Source organism: Danio rerio, chromosome 20 (genome assembly GCF_049306965.1).
Source record: "Danio rerio strain Tuebingen ecotype United States chromosome 20, GRCz12tu, whole genome shotgun sequence".
Lineage (NCBI taxonomy): Eukaryota > Metazoa > Chordata > Actinopteri > Cypriniformes > Danionidae > Danio > Danio rerio.
Genome location: NC_133195.1, coordinates 53856285 through 53873511, shown reverse-complemented (window position 1 = coordinate 53873511; position 17227 = coordinate 53856285). Strand labels below are relative to the sequence as shown.

The following is a 17227-nucleotide window of genomic DNA, read 5'->3' as shown; positions in this document are numbered from 1 at the left end:
CCATTTCACTCTCTGACTGAAGGCAGTCGACCAATCGCGACAGACTGTCATCGGTCCAATCAGCGCAGATTAGCTTCGCGCTAAGGAGGGGTTTGGGAACAAATGAATCACTGAACGATTCATACAGGAGTCGCTGGGATAATTAGCTAAAAATAAATGCAGATTATAAGACCACGAAAGTGTTTTTTGACCTTGCATGCATATTTAACTGTTGTTGGAGACCCTTACAACCAAGATATGACCCTATTTCATGTATAATATGGGCTCTTTAAACAAAAACTAGAGAAAAATATACAGGGGGGCTAATAATTCAGAAGGGATAATAGTTCTGATTTTCAACTGTATATTGTGCACCCCTCACGTCTCGACCCTTTCGCTCAGACTCTGACAGCTAAAATCCCCCTCATTCCTCCAGACATGTCCTGCAGATGCTGACACATGTTTTATGACCAGTCGCTGTGCCGTCTGACTGACGTGAAGCACATTTAAGTGACGCTACAAAACCCAGTGTCATCAGTTTCCCTGCAGGAATGACGGAGAACAAACATTGTATCTGCACTGCAAGCGATTTGCAGCAATATTAGTATCAGCCGTGGAATGCAAAGCTACTGGGGGAGAGTTTAACTTTGGGCAAATGAACATCTAGAGACGAGGCGACAACTGACTAAAATGACAATCCTAACTTCTGTTTCATGATGACTTTAAAGGGCCATGAAACCCCCTTGTTTCAGCAGGGTGTTTTCACACCTCTACTTTGGAAAAAGTCAGAAAAGTGGGCGTGTCCAGCTCAGTTTAGGGGGGAGTGTCGGAGGAACTAAAGTGGGACGGTGTGGGAGTGTCTATTTGGGCACATGCGAGTTTCAGAGTCAAAATACACACACACACACACACACACACACAGGAGAAAGTGATGGTGTTTACATGGACATCTGTAGTCGAATTATTTGCCAAATTATTGAATGGTGGACTTTAACTGCGGTTTGGCTCTTTCATTCAGGGAATTCATTCATGCCCCTCGCGACAAACAAGAGATTTTATTCGAGGAACTGCTCTAAGCGTGTATTTTTCATGCAATGTTTGATACCGCACGGCGAATGAGAGAAAAATAAAAACCCTCCGCATGTCCCGCAAACTTAGATGCACTCGGCAGGTAGTGTCAGAAAGCCGCATGTGTTATTCCGGTCACTAAATGCAGTAAAAACCCTACACGAGGTTAAAGTTTGGTTGTGGTGCTAACATGTTTACACTCGGTGCAATGGTTAACTTAGTTTGATACGAACAAACTGAATAAACAAAGAGCACTGGTCGCTCACTTACCAAATCTGTAGAGACAGGACAATCACCAGCAACTAGAGCCGCGTCTATATTAAGAGGAGACTACAAGCGAATCCGGATCTCAGCGTTTGCAGATGAGAACAGCTCTCAGGTAAACAATAATCCTCCTTAGACACGTAAGTTATTGTTGTCGAGCGTCGCGTACACTGTTAATCCACATGTGAGTCTGAGCTCTCACAGAGAGAAAATGAAAACGAAACTTAACTGCAGCAAACTATAAAAGCAACACTTCACGCTTGTTTTGCCAAAATAACGTGGTGTGTGTCTAAACACTGTGACAGTAATGAATATTAATGAAGTTGCACAATAGAGCGCGCTGATTGGTTTGAACCAAGCCTTACTCATGCATTAATGCATCACACTGTAAGACGTAATAAGACTCACTCTGGCACAGACGTCCAGTCTACACGCTGGAATACACGCTATTATGTCATGACCGTGACGCAGCTTCAAAAATTCGTTTCAAACCGGAAGTACGAATTTGCTTGAAATAACGCAAAAACAACCAAATTTACACTTTTTAGCGAAATATAGGTCCTAATAGTGTTTTTAGCAGTGTGGGACACATATACGACTGTCAACAGCTCAAAAAATGTGTTTTGGTGTTTCGTGACCCTTAAAGTTTGCACTTGTATGCAAAATGCAGGATATACGGATTCCCTCCAGGAATGGTGGAGAAAAGACTTTGTGTCAGCCATTTGCAGCAATATCACCATCAGTCGTTGAATGCAAAGCTACTGGGGAAAGTTTAACATTATACAAATGAACAGCAAAAGATGAGGCATCTACCGGCGGGAGAAAAGACAGCTGAGCTTTAGCATAAACAAATTTTTTGTGATGCAACATAAGAAGACAATTCCCATTACAATTAATAAAGCTGGCAAACAATCCAATTAGTTTTCAACGAACGAAAAAATCCTGCACCCCCCTGAATTTTTTACTCATTTGAGGACCATTTGAAGTGGATATATATGTCATGATAGCAGAAAAAATTACATTCAACCTCTGTTTCATGATGACTTTAAGTTTGCATCTGAAAGCAAAATGCAGGATATACGGATTCCCTCCAGGAATGAGGAAGAAAAAAAAACATTGCGTCAGTGCAGCCAGCAATTTGCAGCAATATCACCATCAGTCATGGAATGCAAAGCTAATGGGGAAAGATTAACGTTATGCAAATAAACAGAAAAAGATGAGGCAACTACCGGCAGGAAAAAGGACAGCTGAGCTTTAGCATAAACAAATTTGTTTGTGATGCAACGCAAGAAGACAATTCTCATAACAATGAATACATTTGTCCAACAGTCCAATCAGTTCCCAAAGAAAAACATTCTGCATCCCCCTAAATTTTTTTCTAAATTTAGGACCATTTGAAGTGGATATACATCTCGATAGCGGAAAAAACTTCTCAAAAAAATCTTAACTTCTGTTTCATGGTGACTTTAACTTTGCATCTGAAAGCAAAATGCAGGATATACAGATACCCTGCAGGAATGAGGAAGAAAAAAACATTGCGTCAGCACTACCAGCAATTTGCAGCCAGCAATTTCACCATCAGTCATGGATTGCAAAGCTACTGGGCAAAGATTAATGTTATACAATGAACAGCAAAAATTGAGGTAACTACCGCCGGGAAAAAATAAAAATATAAAAAATTAGTTTGTGACGCAATGCAAGAAGACAACTCCTATAACAATGAATAAAGCTGTTTAACAATTCAATCAGCCACCCCCCCCCCCCCCCCCCCCCCCAAAATGCATGCATGCATCCCCCAAATTTTTTATTTATTTATTTATTTTTTATTTCTGTACCATTTGTGGTGTATAAACACGTCTCGATAGGGGAAAAATGACAACCTTCTGTTTTATAGTTACTTTAACAGTTTAACTTATACATCTGAAAGCAAAATGCAGGATATACGGATTAAGAATTTATTCATCCCTCCCTGAAGAGGCCATCACTACAGACTCATCACTATTAAAAATTGGTCAGGACCCCTTCTTGTTACTCTTTAATGCTTAGTGTACCCCTTCCAGCATAATTTTTGTTGTGCAGGGTCCCCCGCTCCTTTAAATGACAAACCGATTTCACCCTTTTGACTAAATTTCATATCGAGATATATTTTTGCTGTTATTAATGTGAGTTTTGCTAAAGTAAACAGTCACACTGCAAACAAAACAATCTTGCTGCCCTAATTCCGTTTGCTGAATCAAATGAACTTTTCTAGTCATCTCAACTTAGATCAATTAAACTGTCTAAAAATATTAAGTTAAACTTTGCATACATTAAACAATTTGAAACCTGATTGACTCATTAAAATAAGTTAAAGCACCATAAAAACATGTGTTGTCTTGACTTTTTTGCAGTTGGATTTTTTTTTTTTTTTACAGTGACTATTTGATTTATACAAACACATAACTCAACTATCAGTCAATATAAAACACAGGATACAGAAGGCAAATCCAAACACAATTGCAGATTTTCTTAAAGATTCCCAGTCTTCTGAGGAAGCATGAGCTATTTCTGGAAGGAATTGGCACAATTGCGGTTTCCATTTGCATCACGGTTCAGACGTTGTCTGTGATTAATTCAAATATTGCGACTGGAAAAGTGTCTTGTGTCAGTTTCGGTTGTTAAATTCTATTGGCTCCCTCTGTGTATCATGAACAATCACATCCTACTAATGTGCTGGAGCATCTTTTTGAATCAGAGGATCTGAGCGAGCGGCAGTCGGATCGTTTCCAGCAATTGAAACCTACAAAAAAAATTTTGTTTAAACTGACTGTTCACAATGTCAGTATAACTACTCTAGCCTATATATTGTTGAATATAATCTGATAATGGCAAATGTCTGATTTTACCAGTGAAAAAAAAAAGTCTAATATGACAGATAGCAAGCATAAATCTCAAACATAATAATTCAACATCACAATTATTATAAGTAGAATAGAATTATTTATAGAAACCAGCAGACCTACACATAATATTATTATCGATGTTGTGCCATATGGCGAGGCAGTGGCGCAGTAGGTAGTGCTGTCGCCTCACAGCAAGAAGGTCGCTGGTTCGAACCTTGGCTCAGTTGGCGTTTCTGTGTGGAGTTTGCATGTTCTCCCTACCTTCGCGTGGGTTTCCTCCGGGTGCTCCGGTTTCCCCCACAGTCCAAAGACATGCGGTACAGGTGAATTAGGTAGGCTAAATTGTGTGTGTGTGTGTGTGTGTGTGTGTGTGATTTCCAGAGACGGGTTGCGGCTGGAAGGGCATCCGTTGCATAAAAAACTTGCTGGATAAGTTGGCGGTTCGTTCCGCTGTGGTGACCCTGGATTAATAAAGGGACTGAGCCAACAAGAAAATGAATGTTGTGCCATATGTTTGTTTTTACCATGCCTTTATTTTATATCTACAGAATTGTGAGAGAATCGTGATCTTTATTTTAAGCAAAAAAAATCGCGACTCCCATTTTAGCCAGAATCCTGCAGCTCTAGAAGTCACTTAATTTTTACCGTTAGAGGATGTCTTTATTCACACACTGCTGACGCACAACTGTGTTTAAACCCCTTATAAAAGTGATTTTTGCATAATAGCTCCCTTTTAAAGCTACTTTCTATCGTCAAGTTTGTCTTTTATAGACTACAGCTACTGGGAACTGCGAAAATGAGCAGAAATGTGTATACGCCACGCTTATGAAAGACACCGCTGATGTTTGCAGTGCAGATAGTTGTGATGAATGTGAAGAGATCATCATTGTAGTCGGGTTGCATCACTTTCAGCGCAGACGGAGCATTAAGGAGGAATATGACAGAGCAGCTTTTAATGAATCTTCAGCGAACATTAACAGGACATCAGTTTTCATTATTAGAGAGGGAAAGAGACAGAGAGACGGAGCGTGGAAATACAGTGTCTGCAAGCACTAAAGGAAGGAACTTGTGTCATCATTTATATCTCCTAATTTCCCTGCAGAACATTACAGCTGAGTTATTGTGCTCAGTTATATGAGCTTTCGGGCACGCTGATCTAAAAGTCAAGTCAGATTTTACTGCCATTTCTCTGATTAGAGACCAGAGGGGGTTCATTAGGAATGAACTACACCTGCTGACAGCGCTGGGCTTTTTTCTTTTCTCCACCAGCACAAATAACAGAAGGCATAGAGCCATGGTTTCAGCTCAAAATCTTCCGTAATGTTATGATGTCTTGGATGTCCTGGGGGTGAGTAAATTAACAGCAGGTTTTCTCTTTATATTAAACATTGTTACGTCCCGACCAGTCTAGGGTTGGTGGGAACAATAACAAGTGTAAAAAAAAAACAAAAGCTGCGTCCCAAATGGCACACTATACACTATGCACTCATGTACTTATGCACTTACACACTCAACAGGAAAGTATATGTATGTAGTGTTGTCCCAAATGGTACACTAATGTTTTTTTACTAAGCGGAAGTTCAAACCGTTTCCCTGATGACGTTTGACGGTTGCCAAATCATTGAAATAAATGACCAAACTATCAAATAAAACCTGCCGTGAGTATTGCCGCATTCACCATCGGGAGGCGCTATAATCACTCTCGTAGGAGAATTTTGCCTTCACCATCCAAAATAAATTAAGTTATTTAACATGTGCGTCCGCCCCTTCCGCTACGAAAGCAAACCTGTGGTCGTTGAGTGCGTGAAGTGTCCATCATTCCACACTTCATTTTAGCGGCTGAATGAGTGCATCATCCGGGTAATTGAAGTGCTCTCATTATTTTTAGTGTTTTCAGTGTGAACGCACTACTTACACTATTTATACTACAAAATGGCGTAGAATAGTGCATAAGTATGCGATTTGGGACGCAGCTATAGAGATAAACTCAAATACTCAATTTGGGTTTTCCCCTTCTCCTGTCCCAACTCACAATAATCACAACGCTGATCAAGTAGTAACAATATTTATTATTTACTTAGACAACAAAGATAGAAGCATCTCTTCGGAAGGGAATCCAGGCCAAAATAATAAACAAAAAGACAGCTAACTTGCGGGGAAATAATTCTAACTTACCTGCTCAAATAAAAGTACCCCAAATAAAATTACAGCAAACTTCCCTTTCTCCCTTGCTACCACAAACCAGGAGAAAACGTTTTAAAGTAAATGGCGATTCCCAACCTACCGCTTCTGTTTCTAACCAAAAATAATATATATAAATATTTGATCAGAAAAGCCAATAGGTTCAGATTTAACAGAGAGCCGTTTTAGAAAATAATTAAATTGTCAGTAACAGAAATCAATCAATTCACACCAAGTCAACCAACAGTTTGGGGCAGGAGATAGGAGACGCTCGGAACAACAGCGGCGGCGACGACGACGACGGAGATTTGCGACCTGCACCGAGCAGAACGATCTCTCCATTGTTCCTCTCCTCCAGCTTATATACGCTCCCACACGCAACACGGCTGGACCGCAATCAAGCGCAGCTCTAGAGGGAGGGGGAGAGAGAGAGAAAGCTGCGCATGCTCCACAGCGCACAACACAACATCAGCTCCAAATGCATAAACAAAACACAAATCTGTATATATATATATAATATTTATATATATAAAATAAACATTATAAATAATTAATACGTTCTATAACGTAACAACATTAAACTCATGAAGCTTCAAATACCTTCCAGTCACGAGATGTTAGAGCATATGAAAGCAAAACAAAGATCACTGAAGTGTGCTTTACAGTAAAAGCTCATGTATAAGGCCCTGTTTACAATAATGCGTTTTAGTGTGAAAACAAATAAGTTTTGCCACGGTTACGCCATCCGTCTACACTACGCCGGACTTTGAGCGCCGAAAACGGAGTGTTTTCAAAATGCTGGAGAGGCCGTTTTCATTCTGAAACGCTGCTGTTCCATCTCAGTGTGGATGGGGGAAAATGGAGACATCTGAAAACGGAGGCGGGGCTGCTGAGATTCGCTATCTGATTGGGGCTTTTGTGTCATTGCGTATCCTTCCCTTATTCGTCAAGCCCCTATCACATGACTATACACATGGCTTTAACGCTACCGGGAGACAGCAGACCAGCCTTCACTGTAAACAACAACATGGACACAGAAATTGTTTGCACTATTGTCTGTTTTAGGCGCCATTGTGCAGTTATTCATTTGTTACGTTTAGTAACAACTCGCCCTCATCGTTTGTCCACAAAAACCCCTCTCTTGCTTTCTTTGTCATCGCGTTCATTGTTCAACCGGCGTTTGTTGACTAACAATAACCAAATGCAGAGCAAGACACATGCCTCCTGTTTATACTAGAAAGCGCATGCACGAATGATCAGGTGATATACGTTTTTGGTGGCGTATAGCAATAGCAATTTTTTTCGATATTACCGTAGTCGCATGACTCGGTAAAAATACAGGTCTTCTGAGAAAATTTGCTCAAGCGAATGAAGCGAACGGGAGGTAGCGGAAACTACAATTCCCATCAGCCCAGGCGTGGCCACCATCCTTTGCGGTCTGTTGTTGCTACAGATCCAGTAATGTGGAAATGGAGTGTGCTTCTAGTAGCGGGGATGAAAAAGAGCTGGAAATGATCGAAACCTAAAGTGGGTGTTGTCGCCGCGCACGTACTGAATAGCGGTGTTGTCGCGCGCGTTCTGATCAGCTGTGTTGTCGCGCGCGTTCTGATCAGCTGTGTTGTCACGCGCGTTCTGATCAGCTGTGTTGTCACGCGCTTACTGAATAGCGGTGTTGTCGCGCGCGTTCTGATCAGCTGTGTTGTTGTGCGCGTACTGAGTAGCGGTGTTGTCGCGCATGTTCTGATCAGCGGTGTTGTCGCGCGCGTTCTGATCAGCTGTGTTGTTGTGCGCGTACTGAATAGCGGTGTTGTCGCGCATGTTCTGATCAGCTGTGTTGTCGTGCGCGTACTGTAAAGCGGGGAGGGGGGGTTGAGCGCGCATACGCAAGAGCGGTGTTGTCGCGCGCTTACTGAAGGGCGGGACGGAGGGTGTGTCGCATCGCGTTGATGCAGACATTGACTTGTACCGCAAAGAGACCTCAATCTCACTCATGGCTTGTCCTCTCAAGTGGGGGAAAGACAATGCACAACGTTACCCACTGCTGTCAACCTGGGCCAAGTCATATCTCTGTCCCAGAAACCTCAGTCCCAAATGAGAGGGTTTTTTTCTGTTGTAGGGGACATTGTAAATACCCAGAGATACCAGCTTTTACCAGATTATAGTTATATGATAATTTTCCTTAAAACCCATCTCTATCTGAGTGAGTGAGTGATTAAATGTTGAATGTGATGAGTTTTCAACAATACTAAATTGAAACTTTATTTTTTTACATGGTTTAATAATTTTTTGTTATTAAAATTGAAGTTCCTGTTTTAAAGCTTACAGATAGATGGCTAATTTGTATGTCATTGACACTTTTGGCACTTTTTTGGGGTCTTTTTATTAGTTTTGTTTTTCCTGTAAATGATTCAATAAATACTGTATCGTGACATTCATACCGAGGTATTACCGTACCGTGAAATTCTGATACCGTTACATCCCTAACTGCAGGCAAATAAAGCAAAGTTTTTTTTTTCATGCACATTTGGGCTTTTTGGCTTTTCATATTGATGTTTTTGTTCAGCCTAATCTAATGAAATATTCCTAAGTGCACTTTGAAGTAGTGATATTATCATGATACATAAGCAAAATCCCTTCAAATAAGCATTGCAATTCATATTTACATACACAAAGGATGTCTACAAGCACCAAAGGAATTAGGAAACTTGTGTCATCGTTATATACATATATACAAGGGGTTGCCAGCCACGGCAAAATGAACCGCCAACTAATTCAGCATTTGTTTTACACAGCAGATGCCCTTCCAGCTGCAAACCAGTACTGGGAAACATCCATACACTCTCATTCACATACACACACTTATAAACTACGGCCAATTTATTTCATTCAATTTACCTATAGTGCATGTGTTTGGACTGTGGGGGAAACCGGAACACCCGGAAACCCACGCCAACACGGGGAGACCATGCAAACTCTACACAGAAATGCCAACATTCACCGAGACATTTGGACATTCACCGAGTTCTTGTGGAGCCACTATATTAATATTTTGGCGGTGTGCTTTGGGTCATTGTCCTGCTGGAAGATAAATCGTCGCCTCAGTCTGAGGTCAAGAGCACTCTGAAGCAGGTCTTCATTCAGGATGTCTCTGTACATTGCTGCATTAATCTTTCCCTCTATTCTGGCTAGTCTTCCAGTTCCTGCTGCTGAAAAACATCCCCACAGCATGATGCTGCCACCACCATGCTTCACTGTAGGGATGGTGTTGAGCCTGGTGATTAGCGCTGCCTGCTTTTCTCCAAATGTAACGCCTGGCATTCACTCTAAAGGCTTTAATTTGAGTCTCACCAGAGCAGAGAGTTTAGTTTCTTATGGTCTGAGAGTCCTTCAGATGGCTTTTGGCAAATTCCAGGTGGGGATTGTCTTCCGTCTTCCGTCTTTCCGCTCTACCATGCAGGCCTGATTGGTGGATTGCTGCACAGATGGTTGTCCTTCTATAAGGTTCTCCTTTCTCCACAGAAGAACGCTGGAGCTCAGACAGAGTGACCATCGGGTTATTGTTTGCCTCCCTGACTAAGGCCCTTCTGCCCTGATCACTCAGCTTAGATAGCCGGCCAGCTCTAGGAAGAGTCCTGGTGGTTCAAACATCTTCCACTTATGGATGATGGAGGCCGCTGTGCTCAGTGGAACTTTCAGAGCAGCAGGAACGTTTCTGTAAGCTTCCACAGCCTTGTGCCTTGAGACAATCCTGCCGCGGAGGTCTACAGACAATTCCTTTGTCTTCATGCTTGGTTTGTGCTTTGACATGCACTGTCAACCCTGGGCCCTTATATAGACAGGTGTACGCCTTTTTAAATCATGTCCAATCAACTGAATTGAGCACAGGTGAACTCCAATGAAGTTATTGAAACATCCCAAGAATGATCAGTGGAAACAGAATGTACCTGAGCTCAATTTAGAGATTCACGGTAAAGTCTGTCAATACTGATGCACTGGTGATTTTTCATTTGAATTTTTATTTTTTATTTTATTTTAAATTTACAACAATTTCAAAAACTCTTTTTCCACATTGTCATTATGGGGGATTGTGTGTAGAATGTTGAGGAAATCAATACATTTAATTCATTTTGGAATAAAGCTGTAACATAAAAAATGTGGAAAAAGTGAAGCGCTATTAATGCTTTCTGAATGCTCTGTATATATATATACACCGTATAATATTGTTTTACGCTATACACCAGCAAACATATATTTTGAAGAATGCCAGAAACCTGTAACCATTGACATCCATAGTAGGAAAAAAAACAAATATGATGAATATCAGTTGTTACATGTTTTTAGCTTTCTTTAAAACCTCCTCCTTAAAAAAAGTGAGTAAATAAAGAGTTCAAATTCTTTGGTGAACTGTTTCTTTAAATCAACGTTTTGCTGTTTCTAAAGATGCCGTTTCTGAGTCTAAACAGTCCTTCAGCATGTTCAATAGACCCAGTGCTGTTCCCATTATGCTCTTGCTTCCTCAGTAACGCTTTTGACCTTTCAGACTCAGCACTTCATCATGTTTTTGCCGCTGTGCTGCTGTCATTTACCTGTCAGTCACTCATAGGAAAGGTGAAACCCGCATAACCTATTCACACCGCAGCTCCACACGATTCCCTGAAACAGCACACTGTTCTCCGGACAGCAGTAAACTTACCAGACCATCATTAACCCTTATAGGGCTAGTTCACCAAAAATATAAATTTCCTGTAAATTTACTCCCTCAAACACTGTAAAAATACTGTAAAATTTGCAGTAACTTAATGGCAATTTTGGTTCCCAGAAAGACTGTATAACCGCACTGTAAATTAATAATTACAATTTACTTCAAAATTGACATTAATTTACGCAAATTTTAACCACACTGTAAATTAATAATTACAATTTACTACAAAATTGACATTAATTTACGCAAATTTTAACCACACTGTAAATTAATAATTACAATTTACTACAAAATTGACATTAATTTACGCAAATTTTAACCACACTGTAAATTAATAATTACAATTTACTATAAAATTGACATTATTTACGCAAATTTTAACCACACTGTAAATTAATAATTACAATTTACTATAAAATTGACATTATTTACGCAAATTTTGGTTCCCAGTAACACTGTAAACTTACAAGCACACTGTAAATAAAGAATTGTAACCTAAAAAATGCAATAAATAAAAATACAACGAATTGTAATGTTATAAAATAACGAAGGAGTGGCTTCACAACAACTCTGTAACTGTTCTTGAATGGCCCTGCCAGAGCCCTGACATAAACCCAATTGAGCATCTCTGGAGAGACCTAGAAACAGCTGTCCACCAACATTTACCATCCAACCTGACACAACTGGAGAGGATTTGCAAAGAGATCATAATCATGCCCATACTAGAGCAAGCTCTTGATTGAGTAACGCAGCGCGAATGTCCGCTAAAGTTCAGATTTTCCAACTCAATGATTTGCGCGTTAAGTGTGTGAAATGCGCAGAATCATGCCATTCCTGCAAATCGCACCTCAAGATGTCTTTTCACATCTTGACTTAACATGTAACTCACTCACGCTCAACACTTCATCGGCGTCTGGTGTGGATACACCATTAGACTCCTCAGAGAATGCTAAAAAAAAGTTGTTATTTAATCTCTTTTTCTTTACTGTATTTATCTATGCTTGTAGATTTTAAAATATATTTTATGCAGATTAATGCTCGAGAATCATCCTAATCAATCTAAAATGATAAATTCCTTCCAAACAGAGATAGTCAAGTCAGTTGAAGAAATTGCATTCATATGGCAAAAGGAAAACTAAATATTGAAATGTCTGATTTTTATTGTGCATCATGCAGGCCTAGTTCTTGGGAGGAATCTAATGACCCGATTATAGCACTTAAACGTTGAAAAGGTCATGATTTTCATCATGTCTACTTTAATGTGAAGGGTTTGACAGATTACAACCTTGATGTTCCTCCAAATGTGTGTGCGTGAACGTGTATGAGTGTCTGTGGGTGTATATGTCTCTGTGTGTGCGTAATATGTTGGAGTGTGCAGAGTCAAAATTCCGTTTCTGCCATCATAAAGAGCATGCAAATGTGTAAACAGAGATGTTTAGTCTGTCCTTGAGTTTTAAATATGAAATGTTGAAAATGTACACAAGTATGAATGTAAGAATGTCTTTTATAATCGTCATTTTGTTAACAGACCTCCCAGAGTGTATGAATTCTGATTGTTATGCCTATTATTTTTGATCCAAATAAAAGCATAAAATCAATGTGTGTGTGTATGAGTTTGAATGTATTTTTGGATAAAAGTGTCCAGCAAAAGGGAATGGCAATCTAGGACAGGATTCATCTGGGAGACATGGGACACAGTGGATAAAACCAGGACATGGACAACATGGATCAACAAAACAAGAACGCAAGACACACTGCAATGATCCAATGATTTACAATTCAGAGTTTTATCATATCAGACTCTAACATATTTTTAGAATTAAGTAAACATTTTAGATTTAACAATTTTTATTTTACATTAACATATGTTTTAATATCTTTTTATTTACTCCCACCACCCCCACCCCTACCACTACTACTTCCACCACCACCTTCACCACCAGTACTACCACAACAACAACAACAACAACAGCAGCAGCAGCAGCAAAAACATCCTTTATACATCCACAACATATTTACAAAATCTAATTTGCAAGTTCAAAACGTCATTCAAAAATACACAAATCCAATTCGTAAAATCAAAACGTCATTCAAAAATACACAAATCCAATTCGTAAAATCAAAACGTCATTCAAAAATACACAAATCCAATTCGTAAAATCAAAACGTCATTCAAAAATACACAAATTCAATTCAAAAATTTAAAACGTCATTTAAAAATACACAAATCCAATTCGTAAAATCAAAACGTCATTTAAAAATACACAAATCCAATTCATAAAATCAAAATGTCATTCAAAAATACACAAATCCAATTCATAAAATCAAAATGTCATTCAAAAATACACAAATCCAATTCGTAAGTTCAAAATATCATTACAAAAATACACAAATCCAATTCAAAAATTTAAAACGTCATTCAAAAATACACAAATCCAATTAAAAAATTTTAAACGTCATTCAAAAATACACAAATCCAATTCAAAAATTTTAAACGTCATTCACAAATACACAAATCCAATTCATAAAATCAAACCCTCATACAAAAATACACAAATCCAATTCATAAAATCAAAACGTCATTAAAAAAATACACAAATCCAATTCATAAAATCAAAACGTCATTAAAAAAATACACAAATCCAATTCGTAAATTAAAAACTTCATTCAAAAATACACAAATCAAATTTGTAAATTCAAAACGTCATTCAAAAACACACAAATCTAATTCGTAAATTTAAAACATCCTTCAAAAATACACAAATCTAATTCCTAAATTTAAAACATCATTCAAAAATACACAAATCTAATTCCTAAATTTAAAACATCATTCAAAAATACACAAATCTAATTCCTAAATTTAAAACATCATTCAAAAATACACAAATCTAATTCCTTAGTTGAAAACGTCATTCAAAAATGCACAAATCTAATTAGTAAATTTAAAACGTCATTGAAAAATGCACAAATCTAATTCATAAATTCAAAGTGACATTTAAAAATACACAAATCCAAATCGTAAATTCAAAACATCATTCAAAACGACACAAATCTAATTCCTAAGTTCAAAACGTCATTCAAAGGTCCACAAATCCAATTCTTAAATTCAAAACAAGATTCATAAATACACAAATCCACATTTGGCAAAAATATGATGATTTTACAAATGTTTACAAATTTACAAATTTAATTTCGTAAATGTGAATTGTGCTGTGCGTGTATGAAATGTCATTTTTTTAAATGTATTATTTTTGAGACTGAACTTACTTACCTAATAACATACAGTATACAAAAGCCCTGGGGCCTCATGTATGAAGACTTGCGTGGAAATCTTACTAAAACATTACGTACGCACAAAGCTGTAAATGTGCGTACGCAGAAAAAAATTCAGATGTATGAAACACTGCGTACGCCGAATCTCACGCATATTCTTTTGTACATCCGAATGAACGCGAAACTGAGCGCAACATGCATGAGCACAAAACCCCTCCCTGCCTCCTCCCCCGTATGAATATGCTAATGACTATGCTAATGGAAAAACCCAATGAAAAAGCAACGGCAAAAGCAAGCAAAAAGAGAAACTTTGAACAGAATGTGAATTGGAGGTGCTCCTTTCGGAGGTAGACCGGAAAAAAGCGGTGTTATTTGCAAGTTTGTTCTCCGGAATTAACAACAAAAGAAAAAAATAGAGTGGGAGAGTTTAGCTGATGCGGTTAACACAGTTGGGTCTGAACATCGCACTGAGTGCATTAAAAAAAAGAAATAGTGTGGTTTACATCTGTAAAATGTTGCAGTACCCTTAGCAGTCTCAGTGGTGCACCTCGTAAGACGCATGTGATCATGTTTTGACACGTTCGAGCATAAACTCGGCTCGAATCCAGCGTCTGATGAACTCTTTCTTCTTTTTTTCCCCCGCTACATATCAGATTTTGCCTACTATTTATCACGAGAAAGACAAGTAGGAATCATTAATAAGTTTGTGCATCATATTTTATTTGCACATTTATTGAATGTTTCTGATTCACGAATGCAAATTCATCTTCAGATAGTGTCTTTATAGCAATGTGCGTGCAGTAGATCGCTCAGATTACATTGGGAAAACAGGCGACCGCTGCAAATTGTGCTTTAATGTTTAGCTACTCAACTGTATGGTATGGAAACCTTATTTACCTGCTAGATGAACCCGTCTCATACAGCTGCCATTGCAAGGATCAGACACTTTGTATAGAGAAATTTAACACAACTGTCTCAAGGAGTCGCCAATGGAAATAAAACAGACACGCACAAAAAATGTGCGTACGCCAGCCAGAAAGCTGCCGTGAAGCTGCGCACATTCCCACGTTCAGTTCATTGTTAGTAAATCCAAACGTGAGCGATTCTGAGCGTGAAACCTGGCGTGCGCAAAGTTTTTGTGCGTATGCAGCGTTGATACATGAGGCCCCTGGCCTTGTTGCTACCTTCTGCACGTTTCTGAAAGTAAATATGCACTGATATTTTGATCACGCTCACATCAACTGCTTTCTCCATTTCTTGGGAAACTGCAGTTGAGGAGACACAAGGTCTTCATCTGAGATCATTCATAATGGATGTAACAGAAACACAGATAATGCTGCTCAAGCGTATGATCACAGCCGACAGCAGATTAGTGGACTTCAGACCCGTAATCTTGAAGTGCTGGAGGAATCACCATCATGTCCTTGAGCAAAACTTGTAGTATTTGCTCCAGGGGAAAACAGGCCTGTGGTAAGACTATCTGACAATCAGTCAGTTATGCTGGAAGAGACTTAAATCACTCCTGCGGCTTGACTGAGCACTCGGAGGACATTTAACTGGCTGTCGATGTGCTGGTAATGTCAACAATGAGGCAGAGTTGAGCTGCTTTCAGAACTGAACCCATGAGTGCAGCTTTTAAACTTAATTTCTCAGTTTAAACAGGAATCAAAGCTGCAGTTCAAATTCTGAATGTAAGGGTTGATTTCAAAAGCAAAAAAGGCCCTCTAAATCTAAAAGGGGTTTCACATATGTGTCGAAAAGGGTGCAAAACATGTTTAACGGGTGTCAAAATGTACAAACAGTCGTCAATATGACTGCAACATTGGAAGGACAGAATAGATGTCATGGATGGAATGGATGTTAAGAAAGTCATAGAAGGAATGGATGGGATGGATGGATTGACAAATGAATGGATGGATGGATGGAATGACTGGATGGATGGATGGATATCATGGATGGAATAAATGGATGTCAAAAAGGTCATGGATGGAATGGATGGGAGGGATGGATGGACAAATGGATGGATGGATGGATGGAATGACTGGATGGATGGATGTAATGGATGTCATGGATGGAATAAATGGATGTCAAAAAGGTCATGGATGGAATGGATGGGAGGGATGGATGGACGAATGGATGGATGGATGGAATGGATGTCATGGATGGAATAAATGGATGTCAAAAAGGTCATAGATGGAATGGATGGAATGGATGGGAGCGATGGATGGATGGATGGATGGAATGGATGTAATGGATGTAATGGATGTCATGGATGGAATAAATGGATGTCAAAAAGGTCATGGATGGAATGGATGGGAGGATGGATGGACGGATGAATGGATGGATGGAATGGATGGATGGAATGGATGTAATGGATGGAATAAATGAATGTCAAAAAGGTCATGGATGGAATGGATGGGATGGATGGATGGATGGATGGATGGAATGGATGGATGGATGTCATGGATGGAATAAATGGATGTCAAAAAGGTCATGGATGGAATGGATGGGAGGATGGATGGACGGATGAATGGATGGATGGAATGGATGGATGGAATGGATGAATGTAATGGGTGGAATAAATGGATGTCAAAAAGGTCATAGATGGAATGGATGGGAGGGATAGATGGACGGATGGATGTCATGAATGGAATAAATGGATGTCAAAAAGGTCATAGATGGAATGGATGGAATAGATGGATGTCATGGATGTTAAGATGGTCATGGATGGAATGAAAAGATGAATGTCATGGATGGATGGATGGATGTCAAAAAGGTCATGGATGGAATGGATGTCAAGAAGGTTATAGATGGAATTGATGGAATAGATGGATGTCGGATGGAATGGATGTCATGGATGTCAACAGGGTCATGGATG

General features: G+C 39.2%; 1 protein-coding gene across 14 annotated transcripts in view; it reads right to left on the bottom strand.

Annotated features, from left to right (window-relative positions):
• Window positions 1–17227, bottom strand: part of fut8b (fucosyltransferase 8b (alpha (1,6) fucosyltransferase)) — a 218550-nt gene that overhangs the window by 102756 nt on the left and 98567 nt on the right. The gene's annotated exons all lie outside the window — the stretch shown is intronic.